The sequence below is a fragment of the Nerophis ophidion genome, linkage group LG06 (assembly GCF_033978795.1).
Source record: "Nerophis ophidion isolate RoL-2023_Sa linkage group LG06, RoL_Noph_v1.0, whole genome shotgun sequence".
Lineage (NCBI taxonomy): Eukaryota > Metazoa > Chordata > Actinopteri > Syngnathiformes > Syngnathidae > Nerophis > Nerophis ophidion.
Window position 1 is genome coordinate 69,801,763 of NC_084616.1, and position 17,102 is coordinate 69,818,864.

The following is a 17,102-nucleotide window of genomic DNA, read 5'->3' on the forward strand; positions in this document are numbered from 1 at the left end:
CATGCCAATACGGCCTTTTTGGTTTACTAAATTGCAATTTTAAATTTCCTGCGAAGTGTCCTGTTGAAAACGTCGTGGTATGATGACTCTTATGATGACGCGTGCGTTTGACGTCTTGGATTGTAGCCCGATCCAAGCTATAAGTAGTCTGCTTTAATCGCATGATTAAACAGTATTCTGGACATCTGTGTTGCTGAATCTTTTGCTATTTTTTCAATTAATAATGGAGAAGTCAAAGTAGAAAGATGGAGGTGGGAGCTTTTAGCCTTTAGCCACACAAACACAGTCTGTGTTTCCTTGTTTAAAATTCCCGAATTCGAAGCTTTACTATGGATCAGAGCGGTCAAGCGAACATGGATCCCGACCAAATGTGAACCAGCAGTTTTCGATGAGAAAATTGTGGTAATAAGTTTGCTCTTACCGGCGACATCAGCGGAGCTTCCAGCCGCATGACTTGCCTCAGAGACACTGGGTAAACACACCTACCCGTGGCCACACCCCTCCGACTTTAGGTACTATTTAATCTCACTAAAACACTAACACAATGGGCAGATAAGGGATTTTCCAGAATGATCATAGTAAATGTGTGTAATAACATCTGCAATCGCCTTTTTTTTCTTTTTCTAATCCTTTACTCTCAATATCCTCATCCACAAATCTTTCATCCTCGCTCAAATTAATGGGGAAATTGTTGCTTTCTCGGTTGGAATAGTTCTTGCTGCTGGAGGCTCACATTATAAACAATGTGAGGATGTGAGGAGCCCTACAACCAGTGACGTCACGCGCACATTGTCAGCTACTTCCGGTAAAGGCAAGGCTTTTTTATTAGCGACCTAAAGTTGCAAACTTTATCGTCTATGTTCTCTACTAAATCCATCCATCCATCCATTTCCTACCGCTTATTCCCTTTAGGGGTCGCGGGGGGCGCTGGCGCCTATCTCAGCTACAATCAGGCGGAAGGCGGGGTACACCCAGGACAAGTCGCCACCTCATTGCAGGGCCAACACAGATGGACAGACAACATTCACACTCACATTCACACACTAGGGACCATTTAGTGTTGCCAATCAACCTATCCCCAGGTGCATGTCTTTGGAAGTGGGAGGAAGCCGGAGTACCCGGAGGGAACCCACGCATTCACGGGGAGAACATGCAAACTCCACACAGAAAGATCCCGAGCCTGGATTTGAAACCAGGACTGCAGGACCTTCGTATTGTGAGGCAGACGCACTAACCCCTGTGCCACCGTGAAGCCCTCTACTAAATCCTTTCAGCAAAAATATGGCAATATCGCGAAATGATCAAGTATGACACATAGAATGGACCTGCTATCCCCAAAATCTAATTTCAGTAGGCCTTTAAGTCACATGCATACTCATGTTTCATAACCTAATGCAATCTTCATTCTGATCAGCTCTTTAGCAAAATAGTGTAGATGTAATGTTAGCGCAAACAATGCACATAGTGATGCCTGCTTTATAAGAATTGTCAGTCACTCCTTAACATTTGATTCTAAGTCACATGCATATTCATGTTTCATAACCTGATGCAATCTTCATTCCGATCAGCTCTTTAGCAAATCAAGTGTAGATGTAATGTTATTATTGCAAACAATGCACATAGTGATGTCTCCCTTTATAAGAATTGTCAGAAATGAGATGCCAAATAAAAAGTTTGTTCAAAGACTGTTGCTGCCTGCAGGCCAAAAATCAATAAAAAAAAAAGAAGAAAAGCCAGTTCACTTGTAAACTCAAGCCAAAGCACTTGAAGAAAGCACGCAGACACAGAGTGGACTTTTCAGTATCATTCAATTATGACAATGTAAGGAGATGCTCAACACACAGATTAAAGTTCCTCTTGTTTACAGTGCAGTGTTCCCCAAGGTTTGCAGCTTAAAGGAGGCAGAAACAAGCGCACACACATGGAAATAGTTCCTCCTCTACAGTAACATTTGGGCGCGCATGTGTGTATGGATTGGGCTATAAATGACGCTACATCTTCAATTCCCTAAAATGCCCAAGAGATCAATAAAAATCCGTCTAAACTGATATTTGTTCATCCTGCAACATGGGAGTCACCTTTTAATATTACCGAAGTGATTGCGACAGTGCGAAATAAACGGTTTAACGGGAGCAGATGGGAGCGGTGACCAATCAATAGGAACAAGGAGACAGAACAGGCGCCACTATTTTGTCAATTTTCTTTCAATCAGCCCACATAAATCCATATAAACCTGTATAAACCAAAAGAAACCCACGGCCCTCAGGCTGCTGCTTTCTACCAGAATTTGAATAACAGTTTCTGAGGGAGTTAATACCAACAGAGAAATAGATGTGATAAAAAAACTCTGTATGCACCGGCATGAAAATACTTGACCAAATACGGAAATACATTTCAATGACAAATATTTCAATTGCATTTATGGCTATGACTGTGTATCAACCTCACTAAAATCAAATAATTGCAATGGCACACATTAATATGTATCTTTCAAAGAATAAAACGATCTTGAAATTATGTTAGTATGTATTTACCACAATATAAATAAAAAATAATGTACAAGCAAAAAACTGAATAGCACCACAGACGGACGCGCTCAGGGTTGCTTTCCTTTTCCGTGCGGTGTTAAATAATCAGAATGCCGATCAGAATGTTTGCATTCCAGGTGATTATACCAGATATGGAGAACGTCTCCGCAGAAGATGTTTTGTAGATTGCAGTCTGCTGTCTTTTTCACATATTGTATACTGAACTGTTCGTCCACGCTGGAGACATGTTGCCTCCACTCTAGACAAACGCATGCTTCCTGCTTACAGTACCTCATCACATCTGGTTTCGGCAATTTTGTTTTGTTTTACAAATACCATATCAACTTTAGAATGCGTCAAACCAATATAACAGTCAAGGAAATCCTAAATGTAACATTTTAATAAGACTCGATTGTGAAGGAGCAGACAAACAGAAATCAAAGAAGAAATGGAGAGAATATAAACTTAATTTCAAATGTGAAAGGCTAAAAGGAAGAAAAATGGGGGCGGTACAGGAGCGAGATTCATTCGGAATGATAGTGGGATGGGAGTTTTACCAGTGATATGATAGGACAAGATTTTTTCCTGTGAGAGTGGGACAGGACAGGACTGAATTCAATTTATATTTCACAAACTTTCATCATATAGTTTCACGAAAATACATTTTAGTGTCTTTTCAAACAGCTTCAGTTTAAGCTGCATCAGTGAACTATGTAGTGTAAAATATCCCAATATCACAACATATTATAATTCTATCGTGGCTCAAGTATCACGATTTGGGCTAAAACGATAAGTCTAAATTGTCAACAACAACATTTTTTGTCAAGAATAGTCGTGACGTCATCACTTGTGTTTCTTTGTACAGAAGCGGGTGACTCACAAAAGCAACGCTAGTGCTGATTGATTGAAACTTTTATTAGTAGATTGTACACTACAGTACATATTCCGTACAATTGACCACTAAATGGTAACACACGAAAGAGTTTTTCAACTTGTTTAAGTCAGGGTCCACGTAAATCAATTCATGGTATAAATATCCAGCAGAAAACGACAAGAGGAAGCGGCGAATACCTTTGGAGTTGGCAGGGTTGTTTAGAAGCGACATAGAGGAAGAGGATTTCATCGGATTTATCGATTAGGAGCGACAGATTGTTTAGTAAACGTATAGCATGTTCTATATGTTATAGGTATTTCAATGACTCTTACAATAATATGTTACATAAACATACCAGGCACTTTCTCAGTTGGTTATTTAAGCGTCATACAATGTACACTTATTCAACCTGTTGTCCACTTATCTTTATTTATTTTATATTTCCTTTCAAATGTCTATTCTTGGTGATTTTATCACATAAATTTCCCCCAAAATGCGATTTATACTCCGGTGTGACGTGTATGTTTTTTTTCCTTCTTTATTATGCATTTTCAGCCGGGTGCGACGTATACTCCGGACCGATTTATAATCCGAAAAATGCGGTAATTGCTTTTTTTAGCACTGTGCCTTTACTCTCTTTTAAACGGACAACATTTTATTAGTAAAAAAAATGTATAACGCGCTGAATGAGCAGCAGGTATAGTATAAATAAATACTGATGAATGAATTGGTCATCTTTGTTGTTTGTAAGCACATGCCTAAAATAACTCAAGCTGCATTTGGAAGTTGATAGAAACATTTTAGCCATTACATGTGTGAATGCTTTATTATCTGACTAGTAGACAAATCGTTAAGATAATCGTTGACTAATCGACTATCTAAATAATTGTTAGTTGCAGCCATATTACCCAAGCCAACTATATACTATAATAAATTAAACTCCTGAAATCCTGCAAACCCGTGTTGGTTTTGCTGCTTCTTTGCTTATAGTGTTAAAGGGGAACATTATCACCAGACCTATGTATGCGTCAATATATACCTAGATGGTGCAGAAAAAAGACCATATATTTTTTTAACCGATTTCCGAACAGTAAATTGGTGAATTTTGGCGGATTAAACGTCTTTCTGTTTAATCGCTCTGTGGCGATGACGTCAGAACGTGACGTCACCGAGGTAATACAGCCGTCATTTTCATTTTCAACACATTGCAAACACCGGGTCTCAGCTCTGTTATTTTCCGATTTTTCGACTATTTTTTGGAACCTTGGAGACATCCTGCCTCGTCGGTGTGTTGTCGGAGGGTGTAACAACACTAACAGGGAGGGATTCAAGTTGCACCACTGGCCCGAAGATGCCAAAGTGTCTGCCGCCAGACCTCCATTGAATGTGCCGGAGTGTCTCCACATTTTACCGGCGGTGCTAAGACAGACATGGCACGGAGATGTATGGATAACCTGCAGATGAATTTGCAACGATAAATTCATCGAGATCACAAAGGTGAGTTTTGTTGATGTTGACTTATGTGCTAATCAGACATATTTGGTCGATGCTAACATGCTACGCTAGTCGACGCTAACATGCTATTTACCGGCGGTGCTAAAGCAGACATGACACAGAGATGTATGGATAACCTGCAGATGCATTTGCAACTATATTACGTTTCCTTCCACCCACACTTAATGCGAAAAAAACACTTACCAATCGACGGATTTAAGTTGCTCCAGTGTCACAAGATGCGAAAGTCCTGATCGTTTGGTCCGCACATTTTACCGGCGATCCTAACGCAGCTATTCGGCCATGCTTTGGCTATGAATAGCGTCAATAGCTATTCCCTCAATAACTTCAGTTTGTTCTTCAATACTTTCATACTCCAACCATCCCTTTCAATACATGCGTAATCTGTTGAATCGCTTAAACCGCTGAAATCAGAGTCTGAATCCGAGCTAATGTCGCTATATCTTGCTGTGGTATTCGCCATTGTTTGTTTACATTGGCAGCACTGTATGACGTCACAGGGAAATGGATAGTGGCATCGCAAATAGCGAAAATCAAGCACTTTAAAGCTTTTTTTAGGGATAGTCCGGAACCGGTAAAATTCTGAAAAAATTTTCAAAAAAATACAACAAGCCACTGAGAACTGATTTTTATTGTTTTTAACCCTTTTGAAATTGTGATAATGTTCCCCTTTAAGTCACAATTTGCTTCAGTTGTGAGTGTTTGTTTAATTTTAAGAATTGTCTTTGCAAGGGGTATGATGATACACTCATCTCTCCAAATATACACGATAATGTTTTGATGTCTGAAATTACATTTAAACATTAATTTTAAAAGCAATCACATTATGATTAATTTTTCTTACATGTGAAACAGTCACTTACTTGTGTAGTTATACACGTGAATGATTTTCCTCTGCACCTTTTGTGTCCATGAATAGTATAAATACTCAGGGTTTTGGCAGCCCAGACAACAACAGTTTACACAAAAATGTTTCCTTCCTTTAATACTTTGTTTGGAATTACTGGAAAGGTCCTGTAAGAGGGAGCAGTGGTAAACACAAGTTGCAATGGAGGAAACATACACGAACAATAGAAGGAAGTGCATAGCTGCTGACCACACCCAGAGACATACTGACTTTGTTCGGCACAAATGGTTTTACAGAAATTCCAAACTGCCGCATCTTTCTACCATGTTCAGTTTTGTTTGGACCGTCTATCTTTGAAAGCAACACCAGAAATTACCTGATCTACATTCACATTTTGTCGAGCATCTTTCAGATCTCAGTCCATTAAAGCATGTTGGAGCAAACTGTGTAACAACAATATTAAACAGATACGATAGTTGTAAAAGAGAGGCTGTTATACTATGCATTACAAAAAGAATGACAACAACTATGGCTAAAAGAGGACATGAGGGACCTCAGGAAATCCTTGTTTAACATGCAAGTCAATTATTGTCCCATATAAAGGAGCACAAACCAAGGCAGTTTAATCAGGCTTAATCTAATTAGCGTCATTTGACAAGTGGGACTGTTCTGGGGTCTTGTCTCATATTTCCTCACCACTTGTGGTGTATAAATAAACATGCGTACAACATTTTTTGGATAAATGTCCCTTAAAAATGTTTCACCTGGACCAGGGATCCCCAAGCTTCTGTCATATCTATTAAATAGCCAACTTTTTAGGAATAATCAAACATAGAATTCTAAACATTAATCAATATACAACTGTGCAGCTTTATAAACATCACAAAATTATTTTCTTTTTGAGGAAGTTAGATTTTGTGTTGTTTATTTTTCATTGCTGCTAATTTAATGGGTTTTTTAAATACCTAAACAAGGTTAATAGTTTTTTTTAGCACTTTGATTTTCCTTTCTCTTAAATGGACGAATATGTTAATAATAGTTTAAATTTTTGTAACAGCTGAATGAGCTGCACAAACTGTACAAATACATATTTATGAATGAATTAGTCATCTTTGTTATTCCTAAGCACATGCCTAAAACATCTTAAGCTGCATTTAGAAGTCAATTGAAAAATTAGAGACGTTAAATATGTGGATGTTTATGATCTGATTAGTCGACTAATCGTTAAGATAACCGTTAACTATTCGAATGTCATTATAACTTAGTTGCAGCCCCTAAAATATACATATATGTTGTGCGCATATCATATCGAAAAAATGGAAATGACACAATACTGTATAGGTCAGTACCCATTATTAATTAAATACAATGCATTTGATTATGATTATCATTATTTAAATGTAATAAATTTACAATGTATAATAATAATAATTTACAATATATTATATGATAATAATATATAATGTAAAAATTATGTATGTAAAACGATTGATTTATAATCGAATTGTAGCCCTTCAATTATAATCAAATGGCGAGATTCCCCATCTCTACAAAAAAAAAGTACAGCTAAAAAGCAACTTCCTGTGGTGGAATCATTTAATGTTTAATTAAAAAAAAAAGAGCTGAATGGTAAATGATCGCAAAAGTTGCCGCCCTACACGTCACTAAAGATGGAGTGCCGATAATGTGGCCTTTGTTCATCTACCTACTAAACTATAGAGCAGAGGTGTCCAAAGTGTGGCTATTGGGCCCATTTTAAAATACTTTCACAAAAAAAATGACAAAAACATAAACATTGGAATAAAAGAGTTAACAGCTGTAATGAAATTAAAAATAGTTTAAATGTTGAAACTAATAAAACAAAGCTGACATTAAGGCTATTTTCTTCTTTAAAAAAAATCTATATATTGTATACATTTTGAAAGTGGCCGTCAATGGAAAAAGTTTGGACATGCCTGCTAATGAGTCTATACATTTAACTATTTATTTGGATATAATGCTCCAATTTTGTTTAAAGAAGTGTTTTATTTGGGGTGGCATAGCTCGGTTGGTAAAGTGGCCGTGTCAGCAACTTGAGGGTTGCAGGTTCGATTCCCGCTTCTGCCATCCTAGTCACTGCCGTTGTGTCCTTGGGCAAGACACTTTACCCACCTGCTCCCAGTGCCACCCACACTGGTTTAAAAAAAAAAATTAACTGAGATATTGGGTTTCACTATGTAAAGCGCTTTGAGTCACTAGAGAAAAGCGCTATATAAATATAATTCACTTCATTTAAGACAGGTGATTTACATTTACCTTTTATTGAGCTTAATGTTGGAGTACATTTTTGCAAGTATTTGATTCCCTAAAGGAAGCTCTGTATCCATCCATCTATTTTCTGTATATTTTTTGTAAATTTTACAAAGTAAAAAATGATATCAGTTCTAAAAAGAGCAACTTTATAAGTAATAGTAAGAGAAGTATATGTTCATGCAAAGAATCCTGTAAGTTGTGGAATTGTTTGTCTTCTGTCAAACTACTGATTTTCCATCAAATTAAAGCAAAACTTGTTTGAATTATCTCGGTCTTTTAAAAGGATTGGTTTCTTTAAAAAGTAGAAAAAAATATCTTAAGAATTGTAAATCTATTTTTTGTTATATTTTATGTATTTTTCTCGCCTCGGCCTACATCACAGTAGCTTGTAAGCATTAATATATATACATATGAATATAAGTGCATACGTGCTTTATTACATGATAGCATATCCATCCATCCATTTTCTACCGCTTATTCCCTTTCGGGGTCGCGGGGGGCGCTGGCGCCTATCTCAGCTACAATCGGGCGGAAGGCAGGGTACACCCTGGACAAGTCGCCAGCTCATCGCAGCCCAACACAGATAGACGGACAACATTCACACTCACATTCACACACTAGGGCCAATTTAGTGTTGCCAATCAACCTATCCCCAGGTGCATGTCTTTGGAAGTATATATTTGATAATTGTGGATAATTTGCTTTGAAATCATAAGCCAAGGTGACAACTTATAGTTCGAAATATACGGTATTTATTTTTCATAACCAAAACAATGCTTGGAATATCCTCTTGCATGATCAGATATTTTAGTTGAGAGTTGCATGAAGTAAATTGCATGAAGTAAATTGCCATCCATCCATCCATTTTCTACCTTTTAGGGTCACTTGAGCCTATCTCAGCCCGGCTTTTAGGGTCGCTGGAGCCTATCTCAGCTGCATTCGGGCGGTAGGCGGGGTACACCCTGGACAAGTCGCCACCTCAGTAAATTTATTTCTGTCAAATTTGAAATAACTAATACATTTAACAGGAAAAAAATTAAGAGCTTCATTGATAGATATAAATTGATTGATACATTATTTCAGTTTTTTGCGGGCCCCTTATCAATCATCAATCATCAATCAATCAATCAATGTTTATCTATATAGCCCTAAATCACAAGTGTCTCAAAGGGCTGCACAGGCCACAACAACATCCTTGGTTCGGATCCCACATCAGGGCAAGGAAAAACTCAACCCGATGGGACAGTAAGAAACCTTGGAGAGTAGAGTTGTAATTATATTCCAACTCCGCGTTCTTCTTGGTCATCGCCGTTGCCACCCATTGCCCCCATCCCCCCCATCCTTCCCCACCCCCGCCGCCCTACGACACCACCAGAAATAGATGCCTGACCTGTGGGAAACACTTTGCAGTAATATAAAACAGCGTCTGCATGGTTCTTCTGTCCCTTCTTTACCTTCCTCTATGCTAAATGCGGTTTTTGTCAACACAATTTTTCAAAAAAAGGTAAACATGACGTTAAATGCTAATTTATCAATTTCACTCTTAATATAAATGTAGATATTTCGCATTGGTTATATCGTAAAACTATAATTTTTTCCTCAAATGTGTTTTGTGTTAATAGTTTTGGTCTCTGGAATGGGTTGATTAGATTTGCATTATTTTTGTGGGGAAAATTGATTCTGTGTTTGTACGATTAAGTCTTTGTCTGACATTTTAGACAAATGACTAACTAAAGAGGTAGCACTGTAATACATACAGAAAATGTTTTCAAAATAGTGCAGCCAATTATTGTTTTCAAAAGTCTTTGTACATTGTATTAAACAAAAACTACTTAAAAGCACATACTTAATATAACATTAAAAACGACAATTGTATGTATCCAATTGCAAGATACTGGGTCACGTAAACACATTTTTAGTTATGGCTGTAACCCAGTACGTTGATTGTTTTTGGTTTAAACGATCAGATGACCATCCATCCATTGTGTGTTTTTTAGTAGACATTTGCTGTGAAGCATTCTTGAAACCTGGTGATAGATTCAGGCGTGTTACACATAATAAATGAATAAATGCATGTTCTACTGTTACTGCACTGGTGCAACCATTTTGCAGGGTTTATGTGTGAAAGAAGCTATTGGTATGCTCCATTGTGGTTGGTTCTTAGAATAAATTCTTTCAGTCTCTTAAGGGCATTTTTGGTTGGGTGCCAATCCCAAAGTTTTCTCTTTGATTGGCCGTGGTGGACCCTGTTCCTCTTTTGGCTGTGCAGAGTTTGAGCTCTGCTTCCACTGCTGTTCTGGGTGAGAGCATCTAGGCTAACCCAGTGAAGCGTGACACACGGAAAAAAAACACAAGAGGCTTGGGAGTAGTTGCAAGCTTGCTCATTGGACGATGGCGGGCACTTTTTCGTGTTTACCCATGGCCCAGATATTTGCTAATACTCACGGCCTGCTCGGCCATCTATCCCTGAACCCACCCCCAAAACCCTCCTCCTCCGGCCCTCAGCGCCCCCTCCAACCAACCTCTTAACTAAAAAAAAAACCCAAAAGATTAAATCTGGCTTTGTTGGAGAAATGCAAAATGTGTTGTTTTCTGGACTTTATAGTCAAGACAAGCAGACAATACAAAACACTTTCGTGGAGAATGAAACTTTTAAGGTAATAATCACAAGGACATTAAAAATGTTAGTTTTTCAATGGTAAAGCACAAAACATGCTTGAAAGTTTAGATGGTTGATTATAAAATGCTTGTTCAGGAAGATGAAACAAGAGTGAAAAGCATTGCCATAATACTCAACACTCTTTCTACTTGAAGATCTTTGAACCTGGTGTTTTACAACCTTTTGAAATCCAATATTTTAAATAAACCCTATATTTTTGGGGATTAAAATTAGGGCTGGGCGATATAGCCTTTTTTTAATATCTCGATATTTTTAGGACTGGTCACGATACATGATATATATCTCAATATTTTACATTCGTCTTGAACTAACACTTGATGTTTATAATCACACCAGTATGATGATTCTATGTGTCTACATTAAAGCATTCTTGTTCATACTGCATCAGCTCTGCTACTTTAATGTCTTTAATGTCCTTTGTGTTCTTTGATGTCTGATGTTTCCCTCTTATATGTGTGTACTATGGCTATGAGTTGTTGTTTTTTTCCCCTTGGCCTCAGTCTGGTCCCCCTTTCCAGGGGCCCAGGCTTCGACCGATTTTTTTTCTCCCATTCCTCCCCACTAGTTTATCTGTATCTCACCTTTTTTGTAAGGGGCTCCGGAAGTTGGCAGACCCGTCAGCGATCCTGTTCTATCTCCCTGTAATGTTTGTCTGACCTTGAATGGGATTGTGCTGAAAATTTGAATTTCCCCTCTGGGATTAATAAAGTATGTCTGGATCTGATTCTGATTAATCAATCAATCAATCAATCAATCAATCAATGTTTACTTATATAGCCCTAAATCACTAGTGTCTCAAAGGGCTGCACAAACCACTACAACATCCTCGGTAGGCCCACATAAGGGCAAGGAAAACTCACACCCAGTGGGACGTCGGTGACAATGATGACTATGAGAACCTTGGAGAGGAGGAAAGCAATGGATGTCGAGCGGGTCTAATATATGCTAATTTTTAACTTTCATGCAGAGAGGGAAATCACAACTAAGTCAATTTACCAAAACTGTTTTTATTAAACAGTTATTAAGCAGTCGCTTAAAAATTCATGTCATTTAAAAACAGAAAGTGCAAGATTGTCAGAGACATTTTAAAACAAGCTATGAGTGCACTTTTGTGCATGATGTCACCAAGATGACATATCAAAACACTAAATTTAAGTGCACTTTTTGTACAGAACGCCACTACAATAGTTCAAAACAAATAAAGAGCACTTTTGTGCATGATGTCACACAAGATATTTAAATAAGTGTCAAATAAAAATGAGCTGAATAATAGGAAATCAAATTGTTATGTGGTAGGTTACTGCGGACGCTATCTCCATATGTTGGTCACTATTTTTTCATACGGTGTTGATGTGGAAATGGTTGCCTCGGCATTTTGTTGGTGTGGCACCCAATGGAGATGTTGACATGCTGAGTAAGCACTCTTAATTCTCTAGCAGGAGACTTTTCAAATGATGCTACATATTAGCAGTAATGCTACTTTTTATTGCAACGCTTTTGCCCCACACTTGACGAATTACGGTTGTATGTTCAAAACATTCCCACTTGAAGCCAAACCACTGCCAGACGATGGACCCCCTGCTCTTTTTCTTGGGAATTAATTCTTCCTTCATATGTTACCCGATCCGCACCTTCCTTCTCTCGTATTACCACTCGCACCACACCTAACGTTACCCATGCCGCTACCTCTCTGCTCCACGAGGGTGGATACGTATGTGACGTATGTAAGAAGGTGCGCTTGCTGTCTGTGAGAAGGAGAGACAGGAAAGAGTGGGAAGAGCCTGTAGTGTAATGCCAGCAGCTAAACGCAACTGCGTGAGAACTTATACTCGAATATCACGATATAGTCATTTTGTATTTCACACAGAGACAAAGCCGCGATATATCAAGTATATCGATGTATTGCCCAGCCCTAATTAGAATCTTAATTGCGATATGGTAATTCAAGTCTTACTAACTTGTAACCAAACCTTCTCCAAGCAAAACTATCCAGACACACTCCAAATTAATTAATTAAACCCAGAATGTCTTTTTTGACATTTTACCACAAAGGTTCCTATAAAGAAAAACTGGATGATGCGAGGGAGTCTGGAACACTACGATACATTCTGTGCATTATAAATGCTGAAACTAGGGCTGGGCGGTATATCAATATACGCGATATAACGCGGGTTTGTCTCTGTGCAATGTAGAAAATGACTAAATATAGAAAATGACTAAATATATATATATATATATATATATATATATATATATATATATATATATATATATATATATATATGTATCTGCGATGAGGTGGCGACTTGTCCAGGGTGTACCCCACCTTCCGCCCGATTGTAGCTGAGATAGGCGGGAATAAACGGTAGAAAATGGATGGATATATATATATATATATATATATATATACACACACACACACACACAGTGGGGCAAAAAAGTATTTAGTCAGCCACCGATTGTGCAAGTTCTCCCACTTAAAATGATGACAGAGGTCTGTAATTTTCATCATAGGTACACTTCAACTGTGAGAGACAGAATGTGAAAAAAAAATCCAGGAATTCACATTGTAGGAATTTTAAAGAATTTATTTGTAAATTATGGTGCAAAATAAGTATTTGGTCAACCATTCAAAGCTCTCACTGATGGAAGGAGGTTTTGGCTCAAAATCTCACGATACATGGCCCCATTCATTCTTTCCTCAACACGGATCAATCGTCCTGTCCCCTTAGCAGAAAAACAGCCCCAAAGCATGATGTTTCCACCCCCATGCTTCACAGTAGGTATGGTGTTCTTGGGATGCAAATCAGTATTCTTCTTCCTTTAAACACGACGAGTTGAGTTTATACCAAAAAGTTCTATTTTGGTTTCATCTGACCACATGACATTCTCCCAATCCTCTGCTGTATCATCCATGTATCCATTTTTGTATGAACTCAACTCGTCGTGTTTGGAGGAAGAAGAATACTGAGTTGCATCCCAAGAACACCACACCTACTGTGAAGCATGGGGGTGGAAACATCATGCTTTGGGGCTGTTTTTCTGCTAAGGGGACAGGACGATTGATCTGTGTTAAGGAAAGAATGAATGGGGCCATGTATCGTGAGATTTTGAGCTAAAACCTCCTTCCATCAGTGAGAGCTTTGAATGGTTGCACTGGATCGGTTCGCAGCCGAGTGTGAAGCGACCGGAATGAGAATCAGCACCTCCAAGTCCGAGTCCATGGTTCTCTCCCGGAAAAGGGTGGAGTGCCATCTCCGGGTTGGGGAGGAGACCCTTCCCCAAGTGGAGGAATTAAAGTACCTAGGAGTCTTGTTCACGAGTGGGGGAAGAGTGGATCGTGAGATCGACAGGCGGATCGGTGCGGCTTCTTCAGTAATGCGGACGTTGTACCGATCCGTTGTGGTGAAGAAGTAGCTGAGCCGGAAGGCAAAGCTCTCAATTTACCGGTCAATCTACGTTCCCATCCTCACCTATGGTCATGACCGAAAGGATAAGATCACGGGTACAAGCGGCCGAAATGAGTTTCCTCCGCCGTGTGGCGGGGCTCTCCCTTAGAGATAGGGTGAGAAGCTCTGCCATCCGGGAGGAACTCAAAGTAAAGCCGCTGCTCCTTCACATCGAGAGGAGCCAGATGAGGTGGTTCGGGCATATGGTCAGGATGCCATCCGAACGCTTCCCGAGGGAGGTGTTTAGGGAACGTCCAAGCAGTAGGAGGCCATGGGGAAGACCCAGGACACGTTGGGAAGACTATGTCTCCCGGCTGGCCTGGGAACGCCTCGGGATCCCCCGGGAGGAGCTAGACAAAGTGGCTGGGGAGAGGGAAGTCTGGGCTTCCCTGCTTAGGCTGCTGCCCCCGTGACCCGACCTCGGATGAGCGGAAGAAAATGGATGGATGGCATATGTATGTATTTACATACACATACATATATATATACGTATATACACGTATCTTAAATCGTTCTTAACTGGATTAATGAGAAACAATTATTTCATTTAAAATTTACAATATGCATAGGGCAAATAAAAAACTTGCTGTAGGCTGTAAAGACCCCGGGGCCGCACTTTGGATCCCCTTTCATTGAATGAGTTTTGTTATATAATCATTCAGGAGTTGGACTCGACATTGTCGTCTTGTAATTTTCGCATAACAGTTTGGGTAAAGCCTTTTTATCCTGATTTGCATGACTATGCAACAATGCATAAAACAATGTCCATAAAGGATTGTAAATATGAGTTTGGTGTGTATGACCTTGCACAGAACCCACATGTTTGCTATGAACTAGAACACATGGCGAAACAGCAAGTCCTCTGTCAAGTCACAAAAATGCATTAATTCTGGATAAATTTATCCAATTTCCCCCAGACACATCTTGTAGAACAGGGGTGCCCACACCTTTTCTGCAGGCGAGCTACTTTTCAATTGATCAAATCGAGGGGATCCACCTCATTCATATATATAATTTATATTAATTTATTTATGAAGGAGACGTTTTTGTTTAATGATAATACAAGCATGTGTAACACATATAGATGTCTTTCTTTCATGAGGACAAGAATATGAGTTGGTGTATTACCTGATTCTGATGACTTGCATTGATTGGAATACGACAGTAGTGATGAAAACGCCCACATTTTTGAATGGAGGGGGAAAAAAGTCCTCCTTTCTGTACAATACCACATGAAAGTGGTTGGTTTTTGGCATCTTATTTATCCAGCTTCCATACACTTTACAATAAAAACATTGGCGGCAAATTCCGTAGCTTGCTCGCTTGTGCACGCCAGCTTTCCGAGACTCTTATTTTGTTACCGCAGGCAGCATGAAACTGCGCTTTTATTGTGAAGATAGGAAACGTGCAGTCGGTCTTTAGAGATTTGACGGTAGGTATGGCGCGAGAGTCTGTTGTAATAAAAACTGTTTCTTGCCTTCCTGTCGGTCATTTTTTCTTAATAATGACAGCCAGCATCATCTCACAAGACCCTCGGGTGCCGTGAATGTCAATCAATTGATGTTTTAGTGAAAACCGATGATCGCTAATTTTTGGGTCAATTTTTTAAAAAGCCTGGCTGGCGATCGACTGACACACGCTCCGCGGTCGACCGGTAGCTCGCGATCGACGTAATGGGCACCCCTGTTGTAGAAAGTCGTTCTAAAAGAGTGGAGGCTTTTTTGCGGTCAATGGGGCCCAAAGCAGTGGCCACATGGTCCAGTACCTTTGCCGATATAAAGTATTTATCAGATCTAATCTAGCCTGCTACTGCTGTTGTTGTTTGGGTGCAGGCTTGAAGTTGTTGCTGAGGTGGATTGGGTTTGATTCAGGGGCATTTGCTGACACCCCCGATATCCCAAGCTTGAGTTTGAGGATGGTAGAGATGAGGGGGGGGGGGGGGGCAAGCACATAATCTGTACCATCTGTTGCACTGCGACTCCCACCCCCAATAACACCATCACTACTCTGTGTCTGTCTGGGTCTGGTACGGTTATGCTAATCCCAGATCTTACACTGCCCTCGAAGCTTAGAGCCCACCATTACTGGCTACAAAGCACTTCTGCCAAAACCCGGCTTCCACTCTCCTCCTCCTCCCCACCCTCAGGACTCTTAACTTTCCCCCAAATAAATGATGAAATCACAGATGACTGAGGTGGTGTTTGTTGTCACATGACAAGAGGGCATAATCTCATCTGATTTATGAACAATCCCTAGGGTGTTCACCAGTGGTCTATCCCAAATAGTGTTGGCTGATCTGAACCGAACACAAAAACAGAACAATTAACATTATAACATGGCAGTGTCACAAACCATGGCAACCCCAGCACCACAAAACTGTCAAGTTACTTGTATTTTCTTTATAGTGCCAGAGAACGACACAGTCATTGAAGGACACATTCTTTATAGCACAGGTCTATAATTACCCATATTTAATTGATTTGATATCATTTTACTTATAATTACATTATAAATACATTAAAAGCGTTACTAAAACGGCCTTCTTTCATCTCCGTAATATCGCTAAAATTCGCTCCATTTTGTCCACTAAAGACGCTGAGATCATTATCCATGCGTTTGTTACGTCTCGCCTCGATTACTGTAACGTATTATTTCCGGGTCTCCCCATGTCTAGCATTAAAAGATTACAGTTGGTACAAAATGCGGCTGCTAGACTTTTGACAAGAACAAGAAAGTTTGATCACATTACGCCTGTACTGGCTCACCTGCACTGGCTTCCTGTGCACTTAAGATGTGACTTTAAGGTTTTACTACTTACGTATAAAATACTACACGGTCTAGCTCCATCCTATCTTGCCGATTGTATTGTACCGTATGTCCCGGCAAGAAATCTGCGTTCAAAGGACTCCGGCTTATT

At 39.4% G+C, this 17,102-nt stretch overlaps 1 protein-coding gene across 1 annotated transcript in view; it reads right to left on the bottom strand.

The window, feature by feature from the left end:
- The window catches only part of LOC133555183 (bone morphogenetic protein receptor type-2-like), a 109,781-nt gene that overhangs the window by 65,252 nt on the left and 27,427 nt on the right, over positions 1 to 17,102 (bottom strand). The window lies entirely within an intron of this gene.